This window comes from Panthera uncia (genome assembly GCF_023721935.1).
Source record: "Panthera uncia isolate 11264 chromosome B2 unlocalized genomic scaffold, Puncia_PCG_1.0 HiC_scaffold_24, whole genome shotgun sequence".
Lineage (NCBI taxonomy): Eukaryota > Metazoa > Chordata > Mammalia > Carnivora > Felidae > Panthera > Panthera uncia.
Genome location: NW_026057580.1, coordinates 5,528,312 through 5,555,128, shown reverse-complemented (window position 1 = coordinate 5,555,128; position 26,817 = coordinate 5,528,312). Strand labels below are relative to the sequence as shown.

Sequence of the window (26,817 nt, the reverse complement as noted above, 5' to 3'; positions counted from 1 at the left end):
CAGATTCTGTGTCTCCCTCTCTCTGACCCTCCCCTGTTCATGCTCTGTCTCTCCCTGTCTCAAAAATAAATAAAACGTTAAAAAAAAATTAAAAAAAAAAAAAGTTATACACAGTAATTAAAAGCAGTTAAGAAACCCAAATAAGCTAGGGGCGCCTGGGTGGCTCAGTCGGTTGAGGATCCGACTTCAGCTCAGGTCATGATCTGACGGTTCATGAGTTCGAGTCCTGCGTCAGGATCTGTGCTGACAGCTCAGAGCCTGGAGCCCGCTTCGGATTCTGTGTCTCCCCCTCTCTCTGACCCTCCCCCTCTTACACTGTCTCTCTTTCTCTCTCTCTCTCAAAAACAAACATTAAAAAAATAAATTAAATTAATTAGTTAATTAGTTAATTAAAAAAAGAAAGAAACCCAAATAAGCTAAAAGATGAAAACAAAAGGTAAAAATAAAAATCACCTAATAATTCCAGCACCCCAACCACCGTTAAAGTTCTGGAATGTGTCCTGCTAGACTTTTTTTTTTTTTTCCAAATACAAATATGTACTTAGGTTGGTTGGTTAGTTTCAATCATGCTGCGGAGATTCTCAGAACCTGTCCTTTTCACTCAGCTCTTTATTCGTGAGTCGGCTATCACAGTGTTTCCCAAACTGGTCCCACAGAACCCCAGAGCCATTTTGCTATTGAGAGCAGAGTCCTTCCCCACCTGTTTGGGATGTACTGACTTATGCCAACTGAAATGGGCTTCTTTCCTGGAGAATTTCTCAGAGTCTTTAATTTACTAATGTACATTGTGAATCATCAAGAGGAGACTGGCATTTCCTAAACATATTTCACTATGAAATCCCTTGAGGAATCTTCTTGAGGCTTGGGTCCGTGGAGCATCATACAGGAAATGCTGTTCTGCAACATTCTTTATAGGGCTGCGGAGAACACAACAGTTTATCTCAATATCCCTTCAATTTATCGCTATTCCAAATAATTCTGCGATGACCATCCTCATACTCCTCCTTTGTTATACAGAAACATTCCAAGCAGTAGGACTGTTGGCCACATGAAAGACCATGTTTGGGGCGCCTGGGTGGCCCAGTCGGTCGAGCGTCAACTCTTGCTTTTGGCTCGGGTCATGATCTCACAGTTCGTGGGTTTGAGCCCCACGCTGGGCTCTGCGCTACATCAGCGGGGGAGCCTGACACAGCGCTGAGCCTGCTCAGAATTCTCTCTCTCTGCCCCTCCCCCACTCATTCTCTCCCTCCCTCTCTCTCTCCCTTTCTCAAAAAAAAAAAAAAAAAAGAAAGAAAAAGAAAATCTAAGCCAAGATCGGGATCCCAGAAGAATGCCCAAAGACACAGGCACCTGGCAAAAGTGTGCCTTCTGTGTCAGCAGTTGATGCGTGGACTGCCTGATCGTCCTGACCGAGAGAAATGGTCCCCGCAGACCCAGCGTGAACACACTCCAGCGGGGGCGGCTGCTTTCTGCAACCTTCTATCAGCACCGGATCCTCCTGCTACCCAGTAAGTCTGCCTCCCACAGGGCCGATGGCTTGCTGGGAACTAACAGGTCCGCTCTCCCTTACTCGCAGTATCAAAATCCCCAAACTGCTGAAATCTGTATGATAAAGCCATTTTTATCGTAAGTCGTTTTACTACAAAGCCTGACCTGACGTGAACTCATTTGGCAGCAAAACGAGCCTCCACTGATGTGAGGCCATTTATGGCTTCTCTTTCCACCACTTAGTGTGTGAATGTTGGCGGACTTTGCTCAGAACTGTTTATGTGTTTACCAGGTACTGCCCCACACCCTGCTGGGGGTATTTTGTAACATACAGTGTTAAGGGAATCCATCATGGCACTTTTCTTTCTTTCTTTCTTTCTTTCTTTCTTTCTTTCTTTCTTTCTTTAAGTGTATTTATTTATTTTGAGAGAGGACAGAGACGGCGCAGGGCTGGGGCGGGGGGGGTGGGGGGGGTGGGTGGTGAGTGGTGCAGACAGAGAGATTCCCAAACAGGCTCCGCACTACCAGCACAGGGCCTGATGTGGGGCTCGAACCCATGAAGCCGTGAGATCACAACCTGAGCTGAAACCAAGAGTCGGATGCTTAATCGATTGAGCCACCCAGGTGCCCCTCATGACACCTTTCTAAACCATGAAAAATTCTGAATTCTGAACTATCTGGCCCCAATGGTTTTAGGTAAAGGATTATAGATCTGTATTTACAAAATTTTCCCTAAAAAAGTGTCATCGGCTTACAAGTAAAAGGAGCCAGACACAGACACAGATAGGATACGATCCTGTTTCTATGAAGTTCAAGAACAGGCAGAGCAAACTGACAGTGGTAGAAATCAGAATATCAGTTACCTCTGGGGAGGAGAATAGACCAGGAGGGAGCACGAGGGAACCTTGCAGGGTGCTGGAAATGTTCTGTATCCTGATCTGGGTGGAGATTACACAGGTACATACATATGTAAAAATTCACCAAGCTGTACATTAAAGCGTACTGCACTTTGCTCTAAGTCGGTTACACCTCAAAACAAAAGTAAAAATAAAGATTATGGGAATCTGTTATCTCAAATTAAGCAATAAACGGCTCCCCATGGCACCCCATCCCACCCTATGATGTTTTTGAACTTCCCAACAAAACTTAAAGTCATCGTCACGTATGTTTGGCTCATCTTTAATCCCAAGAAACAAGTTTAATGCAAAAGTCAAATTTAGTGAACAGGTAAAAAACTCTGATTTGCCCTCCAAAAGAACCCATCCCCAGAGTGTATCTGAGCTTTAAAAGTGCCGCAGGAAACCACTCGGGGCCTGGCTCCCTTGCCTGAGAGCTTCTCCACTCTCATCAGCCACTGGGAGGATGTTTCCCGGCCCTGCTGCCTCCAGCAACGGCTGCTGAAACAGCCAGCGGGTGGTGAGCGGGGACCCAGGCCTGGCATCCTACCCACAGTGCTGCAAGTCAGAACTTGCGCCCGACCAACAATATCCCTTAATTGCATCTGATTAGCTGGAATTTGGAATTTGTATCTGAGAACTGAAGGGCACCGGGGACTCCTTGATTAAACAGGTCAGATAAGCATATATTGTTGAGAGGAGCGAGCTTCTTTCCCGAAGCTTGCTCGTTGCTCAACATCGGACAGCTCATGGCCTTGTCCTTTGACCCTCACTCCCATGACATGCCCACCTCCGCTTTCCCGCCCACTTCCTTTCTGTGCTCCACTGGGGGGAGGTCAGTGCTCCACTGGGGCCTGGCTTCTCTCTGCTACTCCACTCATGACTCAGCCCACATGTCAACCTTCCCATCTCCGGCCAGAGGGCACGGTTCTGATGGCCTCGGGCTGTCCTCGGCAGCCTCTGATCCTTTCAGGAACAAGTCAGGATATAAACAAACAAACTGACCCACTTGGGCTTTTCCCTAATCTTTCTAGAGCACGCTGTCCAAATCAAGAGCCTGTGCTGATGGAAACATTCTATATCTGCGTTCTCCAATTCGATAGCCACTAGCTACCTGTGGCTATTGAAACAGCACCCCGGTTATGGCTAAGTACAACTTAGGAACTGAAATATATTTTATATTATATTATATATATTATTATATATATATTATATATATAATATATTTCTGATGTTGCATTCAGTTGTATTTTATTTTTTATTTTTATTTTTTAAAGTTTATTTATTTATTTGAGAGCAGGGAAGGGGCAGAGAGAGAGAGGGAGAGAGAGAATCCTAAGCAGGCTCCACGTTGTCAGCACAGAGCCCGACTTGGAGCTCAGTCTCTCTCATGAACAGTGAGATCATGACCTGAGCCGAAACCAAGAGTTGGACACTTAACTGACTGCGCCACCCAGGCGCCCCTCTTCTTTTCTTCCTTTCTCTCTCTCTCTCTTTTTTATCCTTAGCTCCAAGCCCAAGGTGGGGCTTGCACTCACTACCTGGAGATCAAGAAGTACATGTTTTACTGACTGCACCAGCCAGGCCCCCCCCACCATTTTTTATTTAAAGAAATGTCACCAGGGGCGCCTGGGTGGCTCAGTCGGTTAAGCGTCCGACTTCGGCTCAGGTCACGATCTCACGGTTCGTGAGTTCGAGCCCCGAGTCAGGCTCTGTGCTGACGGCTCAGAGCCCGGAGCCTGCTTCGGATTCTGTGTCTCCCTCTCCCTCTCTGCCCCTCCCCCACTCACGCTCTGTCTCTGACTCTCTCAAAAATAAACATTAAAACATAAATAAATAAACAAACTTTTTAAATGCAGGGCCAAACCCATTACTTTCAATCCAAGGAATGCAGATCAAGCTGGAGGAAACTTAGCGGTGGTGCGCCATGGGGTTGGTTTTGACCGGCTCATCTCGGTGTTTGTATTAGACGCTCCAATAAAGATGTGCGGGTCTGCTAATCAAATACAGAGAGCGTGTTATGTTCTGAGAAGTCTGGCATACACATAACCAAGATTTAAACTATTGTGACAGGCAGGAGTGACACAGCTACAAAATTAGCTTCTCTTCATCAGACACCTCAACAGACCACACACGGTGCTAAGTGCCTTTCTGTATCATTTAATTGTCGCCCCTCCGTGAGATCAGAAATCGTGACCCCGTTTACAGATGAGGAACGTGAGACTCAGAGGGGCTAAGGCACTTACCCACTCTGAGCTTCCATTCAAAAGAACCTGACCCCGGAGTTCATACCCTTTCCACCACGCTCTGCCGTCTCCTACTCGGTTCCGCCAACAAAATGAACACGAAAGGGGTAAGTGACCTTGATACGACGCATGGTAAAGCTAGAGGAGACCTGGTTCTAATGTTCATGACGTCAAAATCTTGGCATTGCTGCTGAACTTAGACAGCGGCAATATAACTCCTGAAAAAGCTCACATGACCTCGGGCTCTACCACAAAGCACAGTGACCACATTGAGGGAGCCAGCTACCCTTCTGTGCACCCCACCAGTCAGTGACATCGAGAAGGTGGGACCAGTTCCAAATAGCAGGCTTTTTAAACAGCTTTCTTGAGGTATCGTTGACATACAATAAACCGTGTGTGTTTAAAGTATACAATTTGAGGGGCGCCTGGCTGGCTCGGTCGGTAGAGCGTGTGACTCTTGATCTCAGGGTCATGAGTTCCAGCCCCACATTGGGTGTGGAGCCTACTTTTAAAATGATAAATAAATATAGGGGCGCCTGGGTGGCGCAGTCGGTTAAGCGACCAACTCTTGATGTCGGCTCGGGTCACGATCCCATGGTTCGTGGGTTCAAGCCCCATGTCGGGCTCTGCGCTGACAGCACAGGGCCTGCTTGGGATCCTCTCTCCCTGTCTCTCTCTCTGCCCCTCTCCCATCTCTCTCTCTCAAAATAAATAAATTTTAAAAATTAAAAAATAAAAATAATAAAGTACACAATTTGATAAGTTTTGACATATGTATAAACCTGTACAAGCATCATCCCACAGAGCTTCCTTGTGCACTTTGTTTTTTGGTTTTCTGTTTTATTTTATTTTTTTTTTTTGATGTTTATCCATTTTTTGAGTGAGAGACAGACAGACAGAGCTCGAGTGGGGCAGGGACAGAGAGAGAGAGGGAGACACAGACTCCAAAGCAGGCTCCAGGCTCTGAGCTGTGAGCACAGAGCCCGATGCAGGGCTTGAATCATGAACTTCGAGATCATGACCTGAGCCGAAGTCGGACGCTTAATGGACTGAGCCAGCCAGGAGCCCCTGGACAAATGCTTTAATTTATTCTGGGTAAATAGCTTGGGAGTTGAATGGCTAGCCTGTATGTTTCACTTTTTTAAAAACCTGCCAGTTCCTTTCCAAAGTACCTGTCCCATTTTATGTTCCCAGTGCAAACCCAGCTGGAGAGTTTCAGGTGCTCCCCATTCTTGCCAGTACTGGTAGGGCCTGTCTTTTAATTTGGGCCATTCTAATAAGTGTGTAGGGGTCAGACATCACTTTTTTTTTTTAATTTTTTTTTAACGTTTATTTATTTTTGAGACAGAGAGAGACAGAGCATGAACAGGGGAGGGGCAGAGAGAGAGGGAGACACAGAATCTGAAACAGGCTCCAGGCTCCGAGCTGTCAGCACAGAGCCCGACACGGGGCTCGAACTCACGGACCGTGAGATCGTGACCTGAGCTGAAGTCGGACGCTTAACCGACTGAGCCACCCAGGCGCCCCCAGACATCACTTTTTAAAAGGGTAATATTACAGGGGCGCCTGGCTGGCTCAGTCGGTGGAGCATGAGACTTGATCCTGGGGTGGTAAGTTCGAGCCCCAAGGTGGATGTGGAGCTTACTTAAAAAAAGAGGGGCGGGGGGCAATATTACAAACCAAAAAATATATGGAAGAAAAAGTTGGAGGGGAAGGATCTGGACCCAGGACCCACAGGGAGCTGGGAGTATTTGGTTTGGAGACAGATGGGTATCTTAAGTATCTGTCAAAGGGACTAAATTTCTATGTTGTTTTAGAAGATGCACTAGAACCCGAGGGAAAAGTCACCAGCAAACAGACCCTGCTTCAGCTGAGAACCTTTTGATACAGGCTCTCAAAGGCAGAATGAGCGTTTGAGGAAGTGGGGTCTCTGCCCTTAGAAGGATCAGGCAGCAGTATTTGGAGAATTCCTCTCTCAGGGATGGTCAATTCAATACTGTTCACGTCGGCTGAGTACCTACTATGCACTGTGACGGGACGTGGCGAGAGGACACAAGAGCAGATGTTCTCATGCCTTTGCCTAAATACTATCATGTGATTAGGGTTCTGCCAAAGCTGTGGGCAAGGGGGATAGGAGGGAGAAGGAGGTGGAATTGCCCAGAGGGGGTGACCCTGGGTCTCCGAAGTCCTGTAGGAGGCTCCGAGAGAATACCTAAGTAGGGGGCCGCCTGGGTGGCTCAGTCGTTTAAGCATCTGACTTCGGCTCGGGTCATGATCTCAAGGTTCGTGAGCTCGAACCCCGTTTTGGAATAACATTCAGCTGAAATGCAATCTGGAGCATTCTTTCCATATGATACGGGAATGCTCTCCAAGAGCTATTGAGTGGAAAAAGCAAGGTCTAGACACTGTGTATGGCAAACTAGCAGCTGAATTTTTTAAAGGGGTTTTGGTGAGTTAAGAACACACAGACAGGGTTCATTTGCATAATATCTTATACCTCTCGCCTAGTAACATAGGTTGCTTTTGAGACAGGAAGTGGCTGGGAGACAGGTGTGGGAAAGAAACTGTCTGACATACCTTTCTGCATCTTTAGAATCTTAACGGTGTAAGTGAATTGCCTATTAAAAATAAAATTAAAATTAAACTAAAAACGTTAAAGGCACCTGCCTATTTCAGCATGTTTTCCTGGAGTGCCTTCCTCAGCCTTTTCCTCTGCGTTTACTTCCCTCCATTGAGGCTTGTGGGCAAGTCTTCCTCTCCGAGGAGGCCGCCGTGGGGAGCTTATATTTCTTTCTGCCTCTCTCCCCAAGGAATGCGTCATCAAGACCGATTTTTCTTAAACATTAATGTCTGTTAATGTAATCAGCTTGGTATCTTGTAAAAATTCAGACTCTGATTCAGTAGCCTACGATGGCCACTGAGAGTCTGCATTTCTTTTTTTTTTTTCTTTTTCTTTTTTTTAGATGTTTTATTTTATTTTTGAAAGACAGAGCATAAGTGGGGGAGGGACAGAGAGAGAGGGGGACACGGAATCTGAAGCAGTCTCCATCCAGGCTCTGAGCTGTCAGCACAGAGCCCAATGTGGGGCTTGAACTCACAGACCGTCAGTTGATGACCCGAGCTGAAGTTGGACGCCCAACTGACTGAGCCACCCAGGCGCCTCCGAGAGTCTGCATTTCTAACCAGCTCCCAGGTGGAGCTAATGTTGCTGGTCTCAGACTACTCTCTGAGCAGGGAGGGTCTAGAGCTCTGTGTGTTCCATGCTGAGGCTCATGGCCAAAGCACTGAGAGGTCTCGAGAAGCTGTCCTGCTCTAGAGAAGAGGAAGGGATATGATGGTGGCGATTCTCATGAAGACAGAGGCACGTCGATCCTCGGGCTGGTCTGAGCCCCTTAGTTAGCATTGCTGCCAGAGTAGGGACCACTGACCATCATCCTGGGTCTCCATTCCTACCCACCACTCTCTTGCCTGGAGCACAGACGCACTCCCATACTGCCTCCATTGAAGGGAGGCCCAGATAGCAGGTGCCTCAGAGGGAGCTGTAGGAGATGGCACCAACCAGAAAAATAAATGCCTTTCTTCTTTCTTCCTTCCTTCCTTCCTTCCTTCCTTCTTTCATAAACTCTACCTCCAACATGGGGCTCGAACTCACAAACCCCAAGATCAAGAGTCACATTCCTATTTCTGATGGACTAATGGTGGCTGCAGGCCACACCCTCTCTCATGCCCTCCCTGAAAATTCAGAAGCCAAATCAAACCTCCTACAGAAAATGAAACCAGACAGCATTCAGCACAGCCTTTCTCCCTGGGTGAAACGCAGATGTCTTGGATTCAGGTGTGGCAGGACCACCTGCTCTGGCAGAAAGTGGATTGCCCTCCAACAGAGGCCTCTTCACTTGCCCAGGATGAGAACTGACCCATGAACCTGGAAGCCAGGCTGCTGAACGCCCCCACCGCACCCCTTGCCCCAGGGGACAGGGTAGCTTCCTAGGCCACACACGTGGGTTTCCCTGATGAGGCAGTTTTCGGTATGACAAAACCCTGCTCTTGCCATTGCCAAAGAGGGAGGAGGATGGTGTAAGTTCTGGAGGGAAACCAACAGGCACATTCCCGCAGGACAGACCCCACCCCTGACTGGAGCAGTGCCCCCCTCACCCCGGTGATCACTGGAGAAATGTCAGGGGAGGCACCCCCTCTCCCCATATCATCCCCACCCACCCGTGACCCTGCCTGAAATTGCACCATGCACGTTCATTCTTTTAGGATGAGAAACTGCATCTTTTAAAATACTCCCACCCACCAGAGAGGTAATACATTCAGCTGTTATCAGTCATCTACACCTTAATGTGAATTAGTTGATTAGTCCTGGAATGTTTCACCTGGAATGCGCCTGGTCCAATCCCTCTTTTTACAAGTGAGGGAAACCAAAGCCCAGAGTGGAGGTGACCCACTGAAGGTCAAGCAACAAGGTGGTGGCCAAGTCATGGCAGGGAAGGGGCGTAAGGGAAGGACTGTATGCAGGTGGCAGGGGAAGAGGAAAAACCCCAGGATCACCGAGAGGGGCAGAGGCATCGTCAAGGTTGTGCTTTATACACTAATTCAGAGCTGTGTCAACCTTTCCCCCCCCACGAGAAGGTAGGAGGCGGAACCAGAAGCACGTTTCCACCCCACCCCACCCTTGAACATAAAACTTCTTTGAAGTTTCTGGTTTTATCTCAGAGTTCATTCAGATGCAACATTCTACTCTAAAGTATATTCTGGTTTGTTTTCACATAAAAACAATAGAGAATAAACCGGTCGTTGCCAGAGGAGAGGTTAGAGGGGAAGGGGATTAAAAAGTACAAACTTCCAGTTATAAAATAAATTAGAAAGATTTTTAAACGCAAAATATTCTTTCTTATTTTTTAATGTTTTATTTATTTTTGAGAGAAGGAAAAAGAATGAGCAGGGGAGGGGCAGAGACAGAGGGGGACAGAGGATCCGAAGCAGACTCTGCATTGTCAGCACAGAGCCTGATTGATGTGGGACTGGAACTCACCAACTGTGAAAGCATGACGGTCGGATGCTTTAACCGACTGAACCACCCGGGCGCCCCGAAATATTCTTTAAATGGTGAGATTCAGGGACGCCTAGGTGGCTCAGTCAGTTGGGCGTCCGACTTTGGCTCAGGTCATAGTCTCATGGTTCGTGGGTTCGAGCCCTGCATTGGGCTCTGTCCTGACAGCTTAGAGCCTGGAGCCTGCTTCTGATTCTGTCTCTGCCTCTTTCTCTCTCTCTCTCAAAAATAAACATTAAAGACAAACAAACAAATAAATAGTGAGATTTAAAGGGCCCTAGGTGGCTCAGTCAGTTAAGCAACCAACTTCGCTCAAATCATACTGTCATGATTCCTGAGTTTAGGCCCTTCCTTGGGCTCTGAGGGCACAGAGTCCCCTTCAGATCCTTAGTCTCCCTCTCTCTACCCCTCCCCTATTCACTCTCTCTCTCTCAAAAATAAATAAACATTTTAAAAATAAGTAAATGAATGGTGAGATTCATTTAGTCAGATAGCATTTTCCACTTGCCAGGTAGGCTGAGATCAAAGTTTGTATTTCTGAGGAGGAAACTTGGCTGGCTGGGATGGGGTGAGGAGACTTCTCACTGCATGTCTCTTTGTACCTTTTTTTCTTTTTTTAAAGGAATCTCTACCCACAACGTGGGGCTTGAACGCACAACCCCGAGATCAAGAGTCACATGCACGCTCCACTGACTGAACCAGCCAGGCAACCCGCCCCTTTGCACCTTTTAAAATTATGTGCCGACTGCAAATATTACCTAGTCAAAAAAAATGAATAAAATTAAAACTTGAAAATGTGGGTGGGTGGGGTGTGGGGAGACAGACCCTTTTGCTTGGATAGGAAAGAATGCAAACACGAATATGTGCATGTTGGACAATCGTGGTATTAACCCACATGTTAAAGGTGCACCCCTTTACCTAACAATGTCTGCTGTGGGGATCTAGGCCACACCTAGAAATGGCACATGAGCATATTCACGGCTCTATCATCTGTGCTGAACCTTAGAGGCTGGCCTGAGCATCTAGCTATCTTTGAAGGCCTTGATGACTCTGAACAAAGACCAGGAGCTACATTGCCTCCTTTCCAGTCTGGCGACCTTTGCACATCACCTCTTAAAGAATCGCTCTGGGGTGCCTGGGTGGCTCAGTTGGTTAGGCGACCGGCTTCGGCTCAAGTCGTGATCTCACAGCTCGTGAGTTCAAGCCCTGCATTGGGCTCTGTGCTGACAGCTCAGAGCCTGGAGCCTGCTTCGGATTCTGTGTCTCCCCCTCTCTCTACCCCTCCCCTGCTCATGCTCTATGTCTCTCTGTCTCTCAATAATAAATAAACGTTAAAAAAAAAAAAAAAAAGAATCGCTCAGTGCATAATAGTAAAATAACAACAGGGGTGCCTGGGTGGCTCAGTCGGTTAAGCGTCTGACTTCAGCTCAGGCCATGATCTCACGGTTCATGGGTTCAAGCCCCATGTGCTGACAGCTCAGAGCCTGGAGCCTGCTTTAGATTCTGTGTCTCGGGGCGCCTGGGTGGCTCAGTCGGTTAATCGGCCGACTTCGGCTCGGGTCATGATCTCGTGGTCCATGAGTTCAAGCCCCGTGTTGGGCTCTGTGCTGACAGCTCAGAGCCTGGAGCCTGCTTCCGATTCTGTGTCTCCCTCTCTCTGACCCTCCCCCGTTCATACTCTGTCCTCTCTCTGTCTCAAAAATAAATAAACGTTAAAAAAAAATTAAAAAAAAAAAATAGATTCTGTGTCTCCCTCTCTCTCTGCTCCTCCCCCTCCCCCCACTCATGCTCCGTCTCTCTCAAAAATTAATAAATGTTTAAAAAATTCAGAAAAATAATAATAACAACAGCTGCTGCCTACAGAGTGGTTGATTTGTGCCTGGCTCTGTTATATACACAACTCTTCCTGTGTGACAGTCACTTCATGAACTAGCTGCTCTTCTCAGCCATGTGGTAGACGAGGACACTAGGGCATGTCAGTGCTAACCTTGCCCACGGCCACGCTCCCTAACTCAGCAGTGGCAGAGAGAAGATTTCAACCAGATGCCCACGCATACGTAGCAGCTACCATTTATTAAGCACCTGCTGTGTGCTGAGCCGCTGTGCTAGTCACTTGGTGGTGTTTTTACGAGGTCATCTCATAGTCCCCTGTGAGTGCAAGAGGTGATGGGGGTGAGGGGCGTCACTGAGGGAACTGTCCCTGCCCTTAAGAAGCTGATAATGCATGTAAGAAGATGACCACAACAATCCTTCCACTTCTGCAAAGCCTCACGGCTTCCAAAGCCCTTTATCTATCTCATTTAATCTTCTTGACAATCCAGCCAAATAATTTTTGTGATCTCTGCTCCAGGGTGAGGAAACCAAAGCTCTCCAAGTCACATGGGATTGCCCCCAAGATCATCCAACCAGCCAGGGGAGGGGCTGGAACCTGACCTCAGGTCTCATGACTCCGTCTCTGCTGAGGGGGTATAACATGCTGCCTCCACAGCCCGGCTCAGTGGTTTCCAACCTGCTCTAACAGGAGGACTCCTTCCCCGCTTTGGAAATTGTTGCAAGCCTGCAAATGAATGGAGCTGTTATTTAGGGTTTTAGTCAACCAGGGAAATTCACAGTGGAAAAACGACCAGGGAAGCAGCACCGCCAAAGAGCAGCAGCACAGTTAGCTATACCCAGACATTACTTATACAGTCGGCAGACAGTATTTGGAGTACAAATAGACACAGAGACTTCTTGCAATAACCCTGCAGCCCACGAGCAGGCAGCCACTGGCTGAGACCCCACTGCCAGAGCAGTTCAGAGGAGGACACGTCTCCCAAGTCCATTTTCTCGATCAGAGCAAGGTGGGGGTGGGGGTGGGGGGAAGCACCAAAATTCAATGGGATTGGTGGAAAGTGGTGTGGGGGGAGCGCTGGGAGCAAAGGGGTGTGATAAGGGCCACAGGTCAGTGGAGAGGCCAACAGGGCACGTGGATGTTTGTGTATTTCTTTTGGAGGAAAAGGTTGATTCTGGATGCCCAAGAGCCACTACAGCAGTTGGGGTAAAGAAGCAAACCAAACATTTAAAAAAAAAAAAAAATTGGTGGGTTCGAGCCCCGCGTCGGGCTCTATGCTGATAGGTTGGAGCCTGGAGCCTGCTTCCGATTCTGTGTCTCCCTCTCTCTCTCTGCCCCTCCCCTGCTCACGCTCTGTCTTTCTGCCTCTCTCTCAAGAATAAATAAACATTAAAAAAAAAAATTTTTTTTAAAGAGACTAGAAATGGAGAGGATGGCCTAGAAGACAGATCATGCAAGAGGTTTGAACTTGCAATGAAATTACCTTTCGAGAAATAAAGAGAACATCCAAGGCTGTCGTAGTGAGTTCTCAGTTGCTACTGAGTGTGCCCTCCACCCTGCACCATCCCGCTCCCCTGTGCACCCACATCCGAGCTGAACAGACAGGTGGCCCTCCGTGCCCTTGACTATTAGACGGCCTCCATGCTTGATGATCCCTTACCTTTCCAGGATCTTCTCCATGCAGTACAACGCCACAGTGAAGCTCATTGACGTTAGAACCCAGAGGCCCGGGTGCAAGTCCCAGCTCTGCAGCAATCCCATACGACATTAAACTTCTCAGGGCTTCCGTTTCGTCACCTGTAAGACGAAAGTAACAATAGTACTTGCCCTGTTGCTATTTCGAGGATGAGGCGCATGAGCATATGTTAAATACTGAGAACAGGGCGTCCTAGAATAAACGCTTGATATTATTCCTATGAAGAAGCCTTTTCCGGAGCTCCTGGGTGGCCCAGTTTGTTGAGTGTCTGACTCTTGATTTGGGCTCAGGTCATGATCTCACGGTTCGTGGGATTGAGCCCTGTGTCAGGCTTAGCAATGACAGTGTGGAGCCCGCTTGGGATTCTCTCTCCCTCTCCCTCTGCCCCTCCCCTGCTCATGCTCTCTGTCTCTCTCTCAAAATAAATAAACATTAAAAAAAAAACTTAAATAAAAAAAGCGGTTTCTATTCCCAACTAACACTCCTCTCCCCTGCACACTTGGCCATCCAAGCTCTTCTGCCACTTTTCCCCCCCACTTATTTGCCTATTTATATTTGTTTCTTGATATTAAACAGTAAACACCTGGCACATCAGAGACATTTATGAAGGAAGGAAGGAAGGAAGGAAGGAAGGAAGGAAGGAAACAAAGGAAGGAAGGAATGAAGGGAGGGAGGGAGGGAAGGAAGGAAGGAAGGAAGGGAAAGAGGAAGGAAGGAAGGAAGGAAGGAGGGGAAAGAGGAAGGAAGGAAGGAAGGAAGGAAGGAAGGAAGGAAGGAAGGAAAGAAGGGTGGGTGAGAGGGAAGGAGAGAGGAAAAGGGCCCTGACTGCAAAAACTTTAAAATTTCATTATGGAACAAGGCTGGCTCAGTCTGCAGAGCATGGATGGGACTCTTGATCTCAGGGTCGTGAGTTTAAGCCCCATGCTGGGCAGAGAGTTTGCTTAATAAAAGAAGTTTACTGTGGCAGTCACCAAAGTGAAAAGAAACCATACAATCCTCATCTTCTGTAGGCGCATCTTAAAACCCTACTTCCCACCAAGCTTTGGGAGTTTGCAAACATCATGTAAGTTGCAATCCCAGCCTCCATGGAACTGACAATCTATGGCGGGTGATGGGACATGCCATGTGAAACATAGCTGTAGAACAAGGTTGTTGTACTTGCCAGCCAAGGGATAGTCAGTGCCACTGGAAGGCCAGAGCTGGGAGAGGGCAGAACAATATGGGGTGAGTCACAAGTGTGTGTGTCATCCTTGCTCAAGGTAAACTAGGACTGTTGGGTAACAACAGGAAAATGTCACAAAGCAGGATGAGCCAGTGCATGCCTCTGATTGGTGGGCACAGCCTTGGGTGTGGAGGAGGGAGAGAAATTCAAGGCTTGCTGGGGGTCAGGGCACGCGTGGTGAGACAGTGGAATCGAAGTCCAGAGCCAGAGCCCTTCCAGAGCTCTTACTGGCTTAGAACCTCCATTTTTTTTTATCTTCCCTGTGTTGTGAACTCTTCTAGATGCTGGTTTCTGATAACTTTTTTTTATTACTCTGCAAGTAACATGCTTTCATAGAAGAAATAAGGAGGAGCAAGAGGAGGAGGAGGGAGAAGGAAAAGAAAATCCAGAGAAAAGAGAAAAAATAACCTAAAGTCCCACCGCCCCAAATCACTCCATATTTTGGTGCCTGCCCACCCACCCTTTATCCTCTCTTCCACCCACCCTTCAACCTACCCATCCATCCACCTATTCATTCATCCATCCATCTGTGTCAGAGTTCTTAGTTGCAAACGACAGAATCCACTCTAACTGAAAAGGAACTTCTCTTTTTTTGTGATGATTTGGTTTTTCAGTTTATTCATTTTTATTTTTTTAATCATTTTTTTTTAAATTTTTTTTTTAACGTTTATTTATTTTTGAGAGAGAGAGAGACAGAGCATGAACAGGGGAGGGGCAGAGAGAGAGACACAGAATCTGAAACAGGCTCCAGGCTCTGAGCTGTCAGCACAGAGCCCGACTCGGGGCTCGAACTCATGGACCGTGAGATCATGACCTGAGCTGAAGTCGGACGCCTAACCGACCGAGCCACCCAGGTGCCCCTTAATTATTTTTTCTGTTTATTTTTGAGAGAGAGAGAGACAGAGCGTGAGCGGGGGAGGGGCAGAGAGAGAGGGAGACACAGAATCTGAAACAGGCTCCAGGCTCTGAGCTGTCAGCACAGAGCCTGATGTGGGGCTTGAACTCACAAACCTTGAGATCATGGCCTGGGTTGAAGTCGGACATTTAACCGAATGAGCCACCCAGGTGCTGCTTTTATGGTTGTTTTTTTTTTTTAATGCTTATTATTTCTGAGAGAGAGAGAGAGAGAGACAGAGAGCAAGCAGGGGAAGGGCAGAGAGAGGGAGACACAGAATCAGAAGCAGGCTCCAGGCTCTGAGCTGTCAGCACAGAGCCCGACGCGGGGCTCCAACTCACAGACCACGAGATCGTGACCTGAGCTGAAGTTGGCCGCTTAACCGACTGAGCCACCCAGGAGCCCCTTTTTCAGTTTATTTTAAGAAAGCAAGCTAAGTGGCATGGGGGTTGAGGGAGAGGCAGAGTCAGACGCAGAGAGAGAATCCCAAGCAAGCTTTGCCCTGTCAACAGAGTCTGACAGTGGGGCTTGATCTCAAGGACTGTGAGATTATGACCTGAGCTGAGATCAAGAGTCGGACGCTTAGCGGACTGAGCCACCCAGGTGCCCCTAACAGAAAAGGAACTTATTAAAAAACATTCAGTAGCTCACAGAATCCAAAAGGGAAGACAGGCACAGAGGCTCAGAATTCAGGGATGATGCCCAAACCACCTCAGGGTACTTTTCTAGCCAAACCACCAAGGCAGCTATCAGCATAAATTCTGCAACTTGCCTGAACTCACCCCCTTCAACAATGGTGGGAATTGGATCTCACACCATTCCTCCTGTTGCTCTGAAGGCCAGATGCCTCCTCTAACCCCCTTCCCCAGGACACCTGCTTCCTGTTGCCCTCTTCCAAATCAAAAACCTCATGTGCATGCATCTGATTGGTGGAACCTAGGTCACATGCCTACACCTTAGTTGCAAAGGAGTCTGGGAAAGTAAATTTCTGGCCTCCAGAGAAGTGAGATTTATGATCTAGGGAAAACCCACAAACACAAGAAAGTTAATCAAAAGATACATACTGGTGACTTTAATGCAGGGCAAATGTCGCCTGCACTATGCATTATTTTTCTCCTTACAAATATAGAATGATATCAATTTAATTATTCTCTGAATCTCCAGTGCCTGGCACACAGTAGGCACTCAGTGCAGGAGAAAGGAAAGGAGAAAGAGAAGGGAGAGATTACACGTTTACATGCTGCCTTACTAAACAAGATTGAACGAAGACTTCAAGTTTATAGAATCCATACAACTCCCAAGGCCGTCCGTGGATTACGAAGGAAGGTCTCTCGCCCAGCACGTTAGTACAAAGCTGCCCCCAGCCGTCAGGCTCGTGCTCTGGCCATGGCGTGCAGCATCTAGACCCCAGGGAATGCTGCATCCTGAGGAGTCACTTTCTCTGTAGCCCACCTGTTGGCTTAATGTCACTCAGGCTGACACTGAATCTTCTCCCGTCCCCAATCCCAGAGTTTCATGAGGTTTTAAGTAGTCTCTGAGGGCCACTCTAAAACAGTTGCTGCAAAGGCAACATTAGAGGCCTCCCAGGGTGATAAACATCACTGGCACCACTTTCAAGCAGATCTGTTCAAATCAGTTGTGTTCTTCATGGTCAAGGTGTGCCATCACAGAATTATATGGGTCCTGCCTTTTAGAAGTTTATACTGTAATTGTTAAGAGGCAAGATGCATGCACTTAAATGACAAGCTCTCTTGCTGCCAAATAAGGTAGGAAAACGTCCCTGCTCCCAGGGCCTGGGGGGATGGCCAGGCCCCACAGGCTGAGTGAGAGGAGCCTGCTGAGAAGGGGAAGGGCTGGGGGAGGTAGTGGCCAGGACACCGGCTTGGGACTCACAGCAAACCTGCATTCTTCCCTAACCCCCTCAAAGCAGGTCAGACCCTGTATCTTCAATTGCTGTTGCATCGCGTACCCCTCTTTATGGCTGAATTTCTTTGCGGGGTTATCTGGTTGTTGTCTGCCCCCTCCCCTCCACCCCGAGCTGGCTGTGGTGCCCTGAGGGAGGTTCCGGGTGGGCAGAGGCTGGTGAGGACCAAATCAGGGCGAGGCTCAGGGAGGGTGAGGCTGAGACCCATCACAAAGACAGTCTGAAGCCTCCCCCTCACACTCCTTTCCCCCAGGGAGGAGCAGCTGATGTGTTTCTGGAGTGTTCCAATCCAATTAGTGCCCTCCCTTGCTCCAAGGAGGGGCCCAAGCCACCACTCCCCTCCCTGAGGTGGAGACGGGGTGGGGAGGGGGTGCTGAGGAGGTCTGAACACCCTGACCCAGCTCCTCCTGGCAGCGCGGCTGGCTCGCCGCTGCTGAGAGGCTGCTATGACAGCGCCCGTTTCTAGGCGACTGTTCTGGGGAATGGTCTGTTTTGGCAACCGGAGGGCCCCTGGGTAAAGGGGGCCCGCAGGCCGCGGCGCATTTGCATAGCAACGTCCTCCCCTCCCGGAGCCGCGCGCTGCTCTGCGGGCCGCTCAGCGGGGCGGGAGGCTCCCGCTCTGGCTCCGGCTCCGGCTCCGGCTCCGGCTCCGGCTCCGGCCCCTGCCCTCGGCCCGGCCCGGCCCGGCCCGGCCCGGCCCGGCCCCAGGCCCGCCCTGTGCTGTCACCGCCACACGGCCCCCTCTCACTTCCCGGGGAGGTGGAGGCCGCTTGCTGAGCTGGGGCATTTCCGGAAAGGCTGGTGCCCTAGGGAAGTGGGGAAATGATGCTTGGGGACAAAACACAGACATGGGGGCGGGGGAGGGGGGATGGAATATAATCTTTTACACACCGGAGGTCAAAGTCACAGGGCTTGGCAGCATCAAAACGCATCCTGGGTAACAGGGTTGCCTCACAAAATGTTTCTGTAGGTGAACCCTCCACTGAGCCCTAGGAGGTGCTCAGATAATGTCTTTCGGGTCATTAAATTGCAAGTGTATATGTGAAGTTGGAAACGGGTGGGCCTGGAAAAAAATATTTCTTATCTAGAAAAATCAGGGGGTGATATTCTTAGGAAATATTTTCAAATACTTGCAGGAGGGACTTGGTGACATAGTATTGTCCATGTAATTTCCGAAGAAACCGAAAGGGAAAATAAGTAACTCCCGGAGGCCCCCCTCTGTCCTGCACACGCCCACCCCACCGCAACTACATCTGCCATCTTGAGTCCGTGATGCCAGCTGAGATACCAGGCTCTGAACATGCGGACATTAACCGCCCAAGGACACATGCCCTGGGCTGGAACCCGAGAAGGGGGTTGGGCAGGGGCAGGTCACCTCAGCTGAGCGATCACATTCCCTGGCAGCTGTCCAAGGGGCAGCTCTGGCTGCACCTGTTTGTGGGGAGATTTGCTTTTATCAGTATTGACACAGCAGCAGGGCCAGGGAATAGCATAGTAATAAATAAATGAGAGAGGGAGAGAGGAAAAAAAAAAAAAGGCAGGAGCCACCGAGGCGAGGCAAAAATGCTGAGGTCTTTTTTTGCTTGTTGTATGTCAGCGCGTTCCATCCAGTTTCCCCACCCCTGAAATCTCCGAGGATCACGGAACAGCCTTGGCATGGGAGCCCTGGGTCTTAAAGAGATAAAATTGCAGCTCAGAAGCACCTTAAGATCCTTTTGTGCCAGGATCCCTAACCAACAGATCTCAAGGTTACTGGGTATCCTCACCCGCCACTTAACTGTGTCAGGAAGGTCAGCAGGAAGGGAGTTCCTTCCTCTCTCTGCCAAGTTCCAGCATCAGGGAGACAGCATGATTAAAATGTAGGTTTTGGAGTTAGGCAAACCTAGGATCAAAAACCTGGTTCTGTCTAGCTGTGTGATCTGGGGTATGCTAACTAAACCAGTCCGCGCCTCGGGTCCTCCCCAGAAATGGAAAAACAAAACCAACTATTGTTGCGAGGATGTAAACGATGACATAAGCAAAGGCGTAGAATAATTCCTCGGTATATACAGTTCACTTCGTTGCTGTTATAATGTATCAACTTCCCATCAAGTTTTTTTTCAAAAATATTCTTCCCCCTACCCCACAAAAAAATTTTTTTTTAATAATAATAAAGAAAAGAAAAAGGTAGGGGGAATCAGAACTGTTCCAGAAATGGCAGGGGAATGAAAGAGACTGAAACAGTCTTTATCTTCCAAACGGGGGCCAAACATGACCTCTTAGTTTCTCAGCCTTGCTTTCCAGTCTTCAGGGGCTGCAAACCACCTCACGTCCAATCTAGTCTGATACAGTGCAGTAAGTGGATTGCAAACAAACCTGGTCATCGGAAGATACCCTGACCAAGCCCAAGCAATAAACCGCGTTTGTAAAAATTACTTGCAGTGAGTCATTACCACGTTTAAGACACGGAGGTAGTTTCTGCAGAGGGCAGGCTAGCATAGCAGCGAAGAAGGTGGACTGAGCTGTCGGACCACTGGACTCTAACCCCAGCCTTGGCATCTGCTACTCGTGTGCCTGTGACAGCTTATTTAACTTTCATAAGTCTTGCTTTCCTTATCTGTAAAATGGGCATAATAATGCCCCATAAGCTCGTTGTGAGGACTGAATGCATGAAAAGCATGTAGCGAATGCATGACACAGAGAAAGTGCTTAATCTTGTCAGCACTTGTAGTCATTGCTGTTTGATGAATGAGGCCAGGGACTGTGTCATATATTCATCCCTGTATCCCCAGATCCTCAAACAAAGGCTGGCATTTAGTAGAGTACAGTAATGTTTGACGAAAGCATGAATGCAAGGCCCCTGCCCTCAAGAAGTTAAATCTACCCAGGAATTAGAACACATAAACTACCTACGGCACTCAGGCGCTGGAGACAGCAGAGGGTTAAAAGCCATTCTGCCAGTCCCAAAGCCCCAGAGGCAGACAGTCCCTTGGATCCCTGTTTCATCTATCCAGGATGCTTTCAAGAGAGGAAAACAGGAAGTATCCCTGATAGCCCAGCTTGCTCTGTTTTTTTTTTTTTTTTTTTAATGATGGAGGGTGGGGGTGGGGGTGGGGGAGAATGGTCCTCTGGGTCACATTTTGCCAGTAAATCAGCCTCCTTCCCTTGAAATGCTGGGGCTTCCAGAGGGGCAGATAAATAGCTTCTTGCTCAATGCAGAGAGAAAGATGTGGTCCAGAAATGACAAAGCTGACAGGTTGGGGTTCCTTAGTGGACTGCAGGTGTTTCTAGAGCTTGTCCTTTGCATTCATTCCCTCTCTTCCTCATGTGGACTAAGTGCCTGGCCTTTGTGTGGGGGAGGGGGGCCCTAGGGTTACAGCTCAGTGCCTAATGTCCAGGATATAAACAGTCCAAAACAAAGGGCAGTGAACTCAGAGAAGATGGGCTGAACTCAGAAGAGTGAGAGTGCTCTAAAGGAGAGAAACAGCATTATGAGAAACAGTCGTAGGAAAGAAAAACAGAAGGGGGCACTTAGATGGCTCAGTTAAGGGTCTGACCTTGGTTCAGTTCATGATCTCGCGGTTCATATATTCGAGCCCCACATCGGGATCTCTGCTGTCAGCCTGTCAGTGCGGAGCCTGCTTCAGTTCCGCTCTCTGCCCCTCCCCCTCTTGTGTTCTCCCCAAAATAAATACATACTAAAAAAAGAAAAGAAAAGAAAAAGAGGAAAACAAAAGAAAAAACATGGAGAATAAGTGTTTAGGAAAAACAAAAGAGAGCTTTTTTTTTTTTTTTTTTTTTTAAGTTTATATCTTTAGTAATCTCTGCACCCAACATGGGTCTCGGACTCATGATCCCGAGATCAAGAGTCGCAAGCTCTACCGACCGAGCCAGCCAGGTGTCCCAAAAGAAAGCTTCTAAGAATTTGCAGCCAGGGTAATAGAATAAGTGGACACAGAGTACATGCAGAAGACCATCACCTCTAGGGACCCACAGGATGGCAGGAGTGGACAGAAGCTGGAAGGAGAAAAATAGCTTAAGATAGCAGACCTGACTCTGACCTAGCCAGAGTGAAGAGAGCGTGTGCTAACCCCTCAGTGTCCTAAGCTCACACTGATGTTTAATTTAATTGTTTAATAAGTTCAGTTATCCATTTGACCGTGATGGACAGGAGAGAACTTTCTAGAAAGGTGTAAATATTCTATATTGTGAAAGAGATATAGTTTACATGGGCAAATCTATTTGTCAGTATTACACGGTTAAGATTTCTGCGTTTGGGGCTCAGTAGTTTATTTTTTTATTTTTTATTTTTTTCTAACGTTTATTTATTTTTGAGACAGAGAGAGACAGAGCATGAACTGGGGAGGGGCAGAGAGAGAGGGAGACACAGAATCAGAAGCAGGCTCCAGGCTCTGAGCCATCAGCCCAGAGCCCGATGCGGGGCTCGAACCCACGGACCGTGAGATCGTGACCTGAGCTGAAGTCGGACGCTTAACCGACTGAGCCACCCAGGCGCCCCTGGGGCTCAGTAGTTTAAACGTCTGATTCTTTATTTCAGCTCAGGTCATGATCTCACAATTGGTGAGATCGAGCCCCAAATCCGGCTCCGCACTGATAGTGTGGAGCCTGGTTGGGATTCTCTCTCTTCCTCTCTCTCTGCCCTTCCTCTACTTGCACTCTCTTCCTCTCTCTCTCTCTCTCAAAAATAAATAAGCGTTAAAAAACAAACAAACATGGGGCGCCTGGGTGGCGCAGTCGGTTGAGCGTCCGACTTCAGCCAGGTCACGATCTCGCGGTCCGTGAGTTCGAGCCCCGCGTCAGGCTCTGGGCTGATGGCTCGGAGCCTGGAGCCTGTTTCCGATTCTGTGTCTCCCTCTCTCTCTGCCCCTCCCCCGTTCATGCTCTGTCTCTCTCTGTCCCAAAAATAAATAAAAAACGTTGAAAAAAAATTTTTTTTAAAAAAACAAACAAACAAACAAACAAGAGGGTGGCTAAGTTAAAGTGTCCAACTTCGGGCTCAGGTCATGATCTCACAGTTCGTAGGTTTGAGCACCTCATCAGGCTCTGTGTTGACAGCACGGAGCCTGGAGCCTGCTTCTAGTTCTGGGTTTCCCTCTGTCTCTGCTCCTCCCCCACTCACACCCTGTCTCTCTTTCTCTCTCAAAAATAAAAACAAATTAAAAAAAATTTTTTTAAATATTTCTGTTTCAATGTTTGTAAATTTCACTTACAACAAGAGCTATACAAACTAGCTATGCAACTATACAAAATAACCAAGTGGGAGGGGCTGGAGGTACAGAAGAAACAAGAAAGAATGTAAATGATAGGTAAAGCATAAGTGGGAGTTTTGTTGACATTAAATTTGGTTTGAAATTTTTCATAATAAAAAAGTTTTTTGGGGGGGTGTCTGGGTGGCTCAATCAGTTCAGTGTAGGATTTCGGCTCAGGTCATGATCTCGTGGTTGGTGGGTTCAAGCCCCACATTGGGCTTTGTGCTGGCATTGCAGAGCCTGCTTGGGATTCTCTCTCCCTCTCTCTGACCTCCCCCATGCTCTCTTTCTTTTAAAAATAAATAAGTTATCTTTAAAAAAAAGGTTTATTTTATTTTATTTTATTTTACTATTTATTTTTGATAGAGAGACAGAGCACACGAGCAGAGGATAGGCAGAAAAAGAGGGAAACACGGAATCTGAAGCAGGCTCCAGGATCTGAGCTGTCAGCACAGAGCCTGATGCAGGACTTGAACTCATAAACTGGGAGATCATGACCTGAGCAGAAGTCAGTCGTTTAACCAACTGAGCCATCCAGGCGCCCCAAAAGAGGTTGTTGGTTTTTTTTGTTGTTGTTTTTTTTTTTTTTTAGTTGCCTGTAATGTTTTACTGTTGTCCTTAAGCAAGTCCCTTTTGGGCTATCAGGAAGGCAGCGGAGACATTATCTAATCCAGTCATCCCGTTTTAGGTGAGGAAATTGAGGTGCACCTTGATTTGTCCAAGGTGTTCTCAGATATCAAGCAGCGGAGCTAATGATGGAATATCAGGAGGGAGCAGCACCCTTTTGACCTTTTCAACTGTCACCCACTTGTAGGGAGCCTGCTGGAATTCATCCCTTACCCGGGTTTGCCTCTCCAACCCCCCCAGGCCCAAGGATGTGCAGGGAGGTTGCGTGGGTTGGAAGGCGTCTGTTAGCTGCAAGCCAATTGCTCTGCTCTGGGTTGTTTTCAGTCTGAAAGGTAATCCTGAGCTCGCAGAGATTCAGTGAGGTCCCTTAGCTGCCACTTCCAAAGGCAAAAAAGGAAACCCAGACAATTAACGATTTCCAGTAACCAAGAGTTGAAACTCCAAGGGGGCCGGAGTCCCAGCTCTGCGGCCATCAGAGGCATTGCCTTAGGGCAGTCGCCTCTCTTGCCTTGGTTTTCCCTCATTTGTAAGAAGAGAGTGAAGAAGACTTTTGGGTTCTATGACCTTACGGGGTTGTCAGGAAAATCTCAAGAGGTGTGGCTAGGAAAGCACTATGAAAAGTAAAAAGCAGTAACACAGGGTAGCATTATCACAGAGAGAGGGCAGGGTGGGTGAGGAAAGGTAGCAAAGCAGGAAAGCTTCTGCAGGATTCTTTTTTTTTTTTTAATGTTTATTTATTTATTTTGAGAGAGAAAGGGATAAAAAGCGAGGAGGAGAGGGGTAGAGAATCCCAAGCAGGCTCCGCAATGTCAGCTCAGAGCCCGACACGGGCTCAAACTCACGAACTGTGAGATCATGACCTGAGCCGAAACCAAGAGTCAGATGCGTAACTAAGCCACCCAGGTGCCCCTGCAGAATTCTTAAACAAGTCTTTTGGGTTGTGCCTTAAGGAAAAGGCTTTCTGAGGCGGGGAGGGGATATAACATGTATGGATGTCTTGCACCAGGACAGATATGTTTTGCCTTCTCTATGATACCTCATTTACTCCTCAAAACACCTTCTGGGGATTCGGGTACTATTATTTCGCTCATTTTACAGATGAGGAAAGAGGCACAGAGACCCTTAACCAACCTGTCCAAGGCCAGACAGCTGGTATGGGCAGAGCCAGGACCCAAAGCCAGGCGGTCCTGGGAGTCACAGGCAGGAAGGCCACACCCTCATCTGAGCACCAAGTGGCTGTGGAGGCTCCCGGTCACCTGGGCATCCGACTCACCGTCAGGAGACCCAGCCTGAGTTCCAGCTCAGCTGCTTCTTAGTCCCGTGACCTGGGCTGAGTCACATGGCCCCTCGGACCCTCAGTGTCTCCAGCTGTACCACGGTGATAATAAACCCTGCTCCGCCTCCCTCACGAGAAGGAGGTGAGGATTCCATGAAATCACTGATACCGGCAAGTGTTTTGAAACAGCTGCAAAGGGCGACAGAAATGAAGACATCAGGATGATTTTGTCAGAGACGCATTCCTGGGTTATCACACGGTGACATTCCAGCTCTTCAAATCCCCGGCCCACCCTCAGCACCCGACTGGGGGGTCAGATCCTGGGCCTGCACACACCTCGTCAAATACTGTCCTGGTGGAAAGGGGGAAGAGAGGCGTCACAAACTGTCCCAGCTTAAGTATTCCCCAAACAATCAGCACAGCACTGGCTTCAGGTTCTAGCCGAGGCCCGAATTTCAGCGAGGGCCCCCTTTTCCTGTTTGTCGTAAAACAAACAGGCTTTCTGCTACTTGGGCAGGATTTAACTGGCCATCGGCCCTGGAGATAAGTGGATCGCACTCAACAAGCTCACATGGGAGAAATTCGTACCCAAGAGCAGTTTCTAATTTATATTTTTGAATCCATAGTTAGGGAACTACCTTTATAGTGACTAGAGACACAGACTCCCCATAAACTGCATGCTTCCTTCTGTCCAGGCCTGAAATAACTGAGAAACAAGAGACCAAAATTAGTCAAATGAGCAAATAGCTTCTTCTTGTAAGACTGTAAAACTTTGGGGGCGCCTGGGTGGCTCAGTCGGTTAAGCGTCTGACTTCAGCTCAGGTCATGATCCCGTGGTTCGTGAGTTTGAGCCCCGCATCGGGCTCCGTGCTGACAGCTCAGAGCCTGGAGCCTGCTTTGGATCCTCTGTCTCCCTCTCTCTGCCCCTCCCCCGCTCACTTGTGCGCTCTCTCTCTCTCAAAAGTAAATATTAAAAAAAAAAAGATCGTAAAAATTTGAGGACAGGACCTCTTTCAGTTTACCTGTTTTGTATATCCCTCCACTCCCCTGCCCTGCATACCTGACACAGGACGTCACACAAAAGCACGGAGAATGTTTGAGAGAGAATGCAGGGGTTTTTGCAAGCTTCCTGGAGGTCAAGGCAAAGCTGTGTGTGTGTGTGGCTCTTCCCCACGGTTTGTGCCTCTCTGTGACACCCCCCTCCCCCCACCCCAGACACTCACTGCCCACCCACTCAACTCTAAGCTTAGAGAGACCATGTTTCCAAACTTCAAATCAGGAAAACCAGGCCTGACAGTATTCGAAACCAGGAATTTAGGTTCCAGAAGGATTTGTGCCCTTCGGTCTGTACTTGGGTTTATAATATCCTCCTTCTGCATTTTGCTCAACCCAGTTTGCCCGTTTACAGCTTTCCTTACGGTGATGACATTGATTCCTAAATACCCCTAGGTATTTAGGAAACTCACCAAAACTCACCGGCAGACCTTCAAGTTAACTCGCCTGATTTGGTGGTTCTATTCTGAAGCTTGCCCATGTCTCCATTTCCCTGTTCTGCTGTCCTTTCTGGAGTCCGCTAGACTAGGAGCACAGGAGGGGTGGATAGCTGAGTAAGGTCAGGATTGTCCCCAAGGGGAGAGCCCTCGGGTGCTGGGCAGGGCAGGGGAAGCCTGGATTCTAACTGCAGATCTGCTTCTCATCAATGGTGTGTGGATGGCACAGGCCCAAGTGATTGACATCTTGCGACTCAAGCGCTCCGTGAGTCGCGGAATGTGAGAATTTACCCGCATACTCTGCTTCTCCTGCAGTTTGGGGATAAACTGTCTGGCTCCTATCTAAGGCAGACACCTTCACTGGCCTCTAGATCCCATCCCCTCCCTCCAGCAAAGCTCTCTCCTCTCTCCTGTATCATCTGTATTTCCCTGTTTGCTAAATCATTCACCACAGCATATAAATGTATTTAAACATGCTACAATTCCACCCATCTTGAAAAGAGTCTCTCCCGGGACGCCTGGGTGATTCAGTTGGTTGAGCATCCAGCTCTTGATTTCAGCACAGGAGAAACCCTCCGTGGGTCATGGGTTCGAGCCCCGACTCGGGCTCACGTTGATAGTGCAGAGCCTGCTTGGAATTCTCGCTCTCCTTTCTGCCCCTCCTCTGCTCTCCCATACACGCACACTCTCTCTCAAAATAAATAAATACACATTAAAAAAAAAAAGAGTTTCTTCTGACTCTACTTCCCCTCTAGCTTATCTCTCTCAAACTCATTTTTTTTTCTTTTTCTTTTTTCTTAAGTTTATTTATTTTGACAGACAGAGAGCATGAGCAGGGAAGGGCAGAGAGAGAGAGAGAATCCCAAGCAGGCTCCGCACTCGGACTCCCAAACTGTGACATCATGACCTGAGCCAAAACCA

General features: G+C 48.2%; 1 long non-coding RNA gene across 2 annotated transcripts; it reads right to left on the bottom strand.

The window, feature by feature from the left end:
* Nucleotides 1-591: 591 nt before the first annotated feature.
* On the bottom strand, nt 592-25,222 carry LOC125938296 (uncharacterized). 2 transcript variants are annotated; one of them, XR_007462662.1, is made up of 7 exons: nt 25,045-25,222; nt 24,404-24,595; nt 13,178-13,314; nt 12,120-12,243; nt 4,259-4,377; nt 2,352-2,517; nt 592-917 (listed from the first exon to the last, which is right to left on the bottom strand). It is a non-coding gene; the product is annotated as an uncharacterized LOC125938296 (long non-coding RNA). The 2 variants fall into 2 exon arrangements; XR_007462661.1 differs by having other exon boundaries at nt 2,352-2,426.
* Between the last annotated feature and the right edge of the window lie 1,595 nt (nt 25,223-26,817).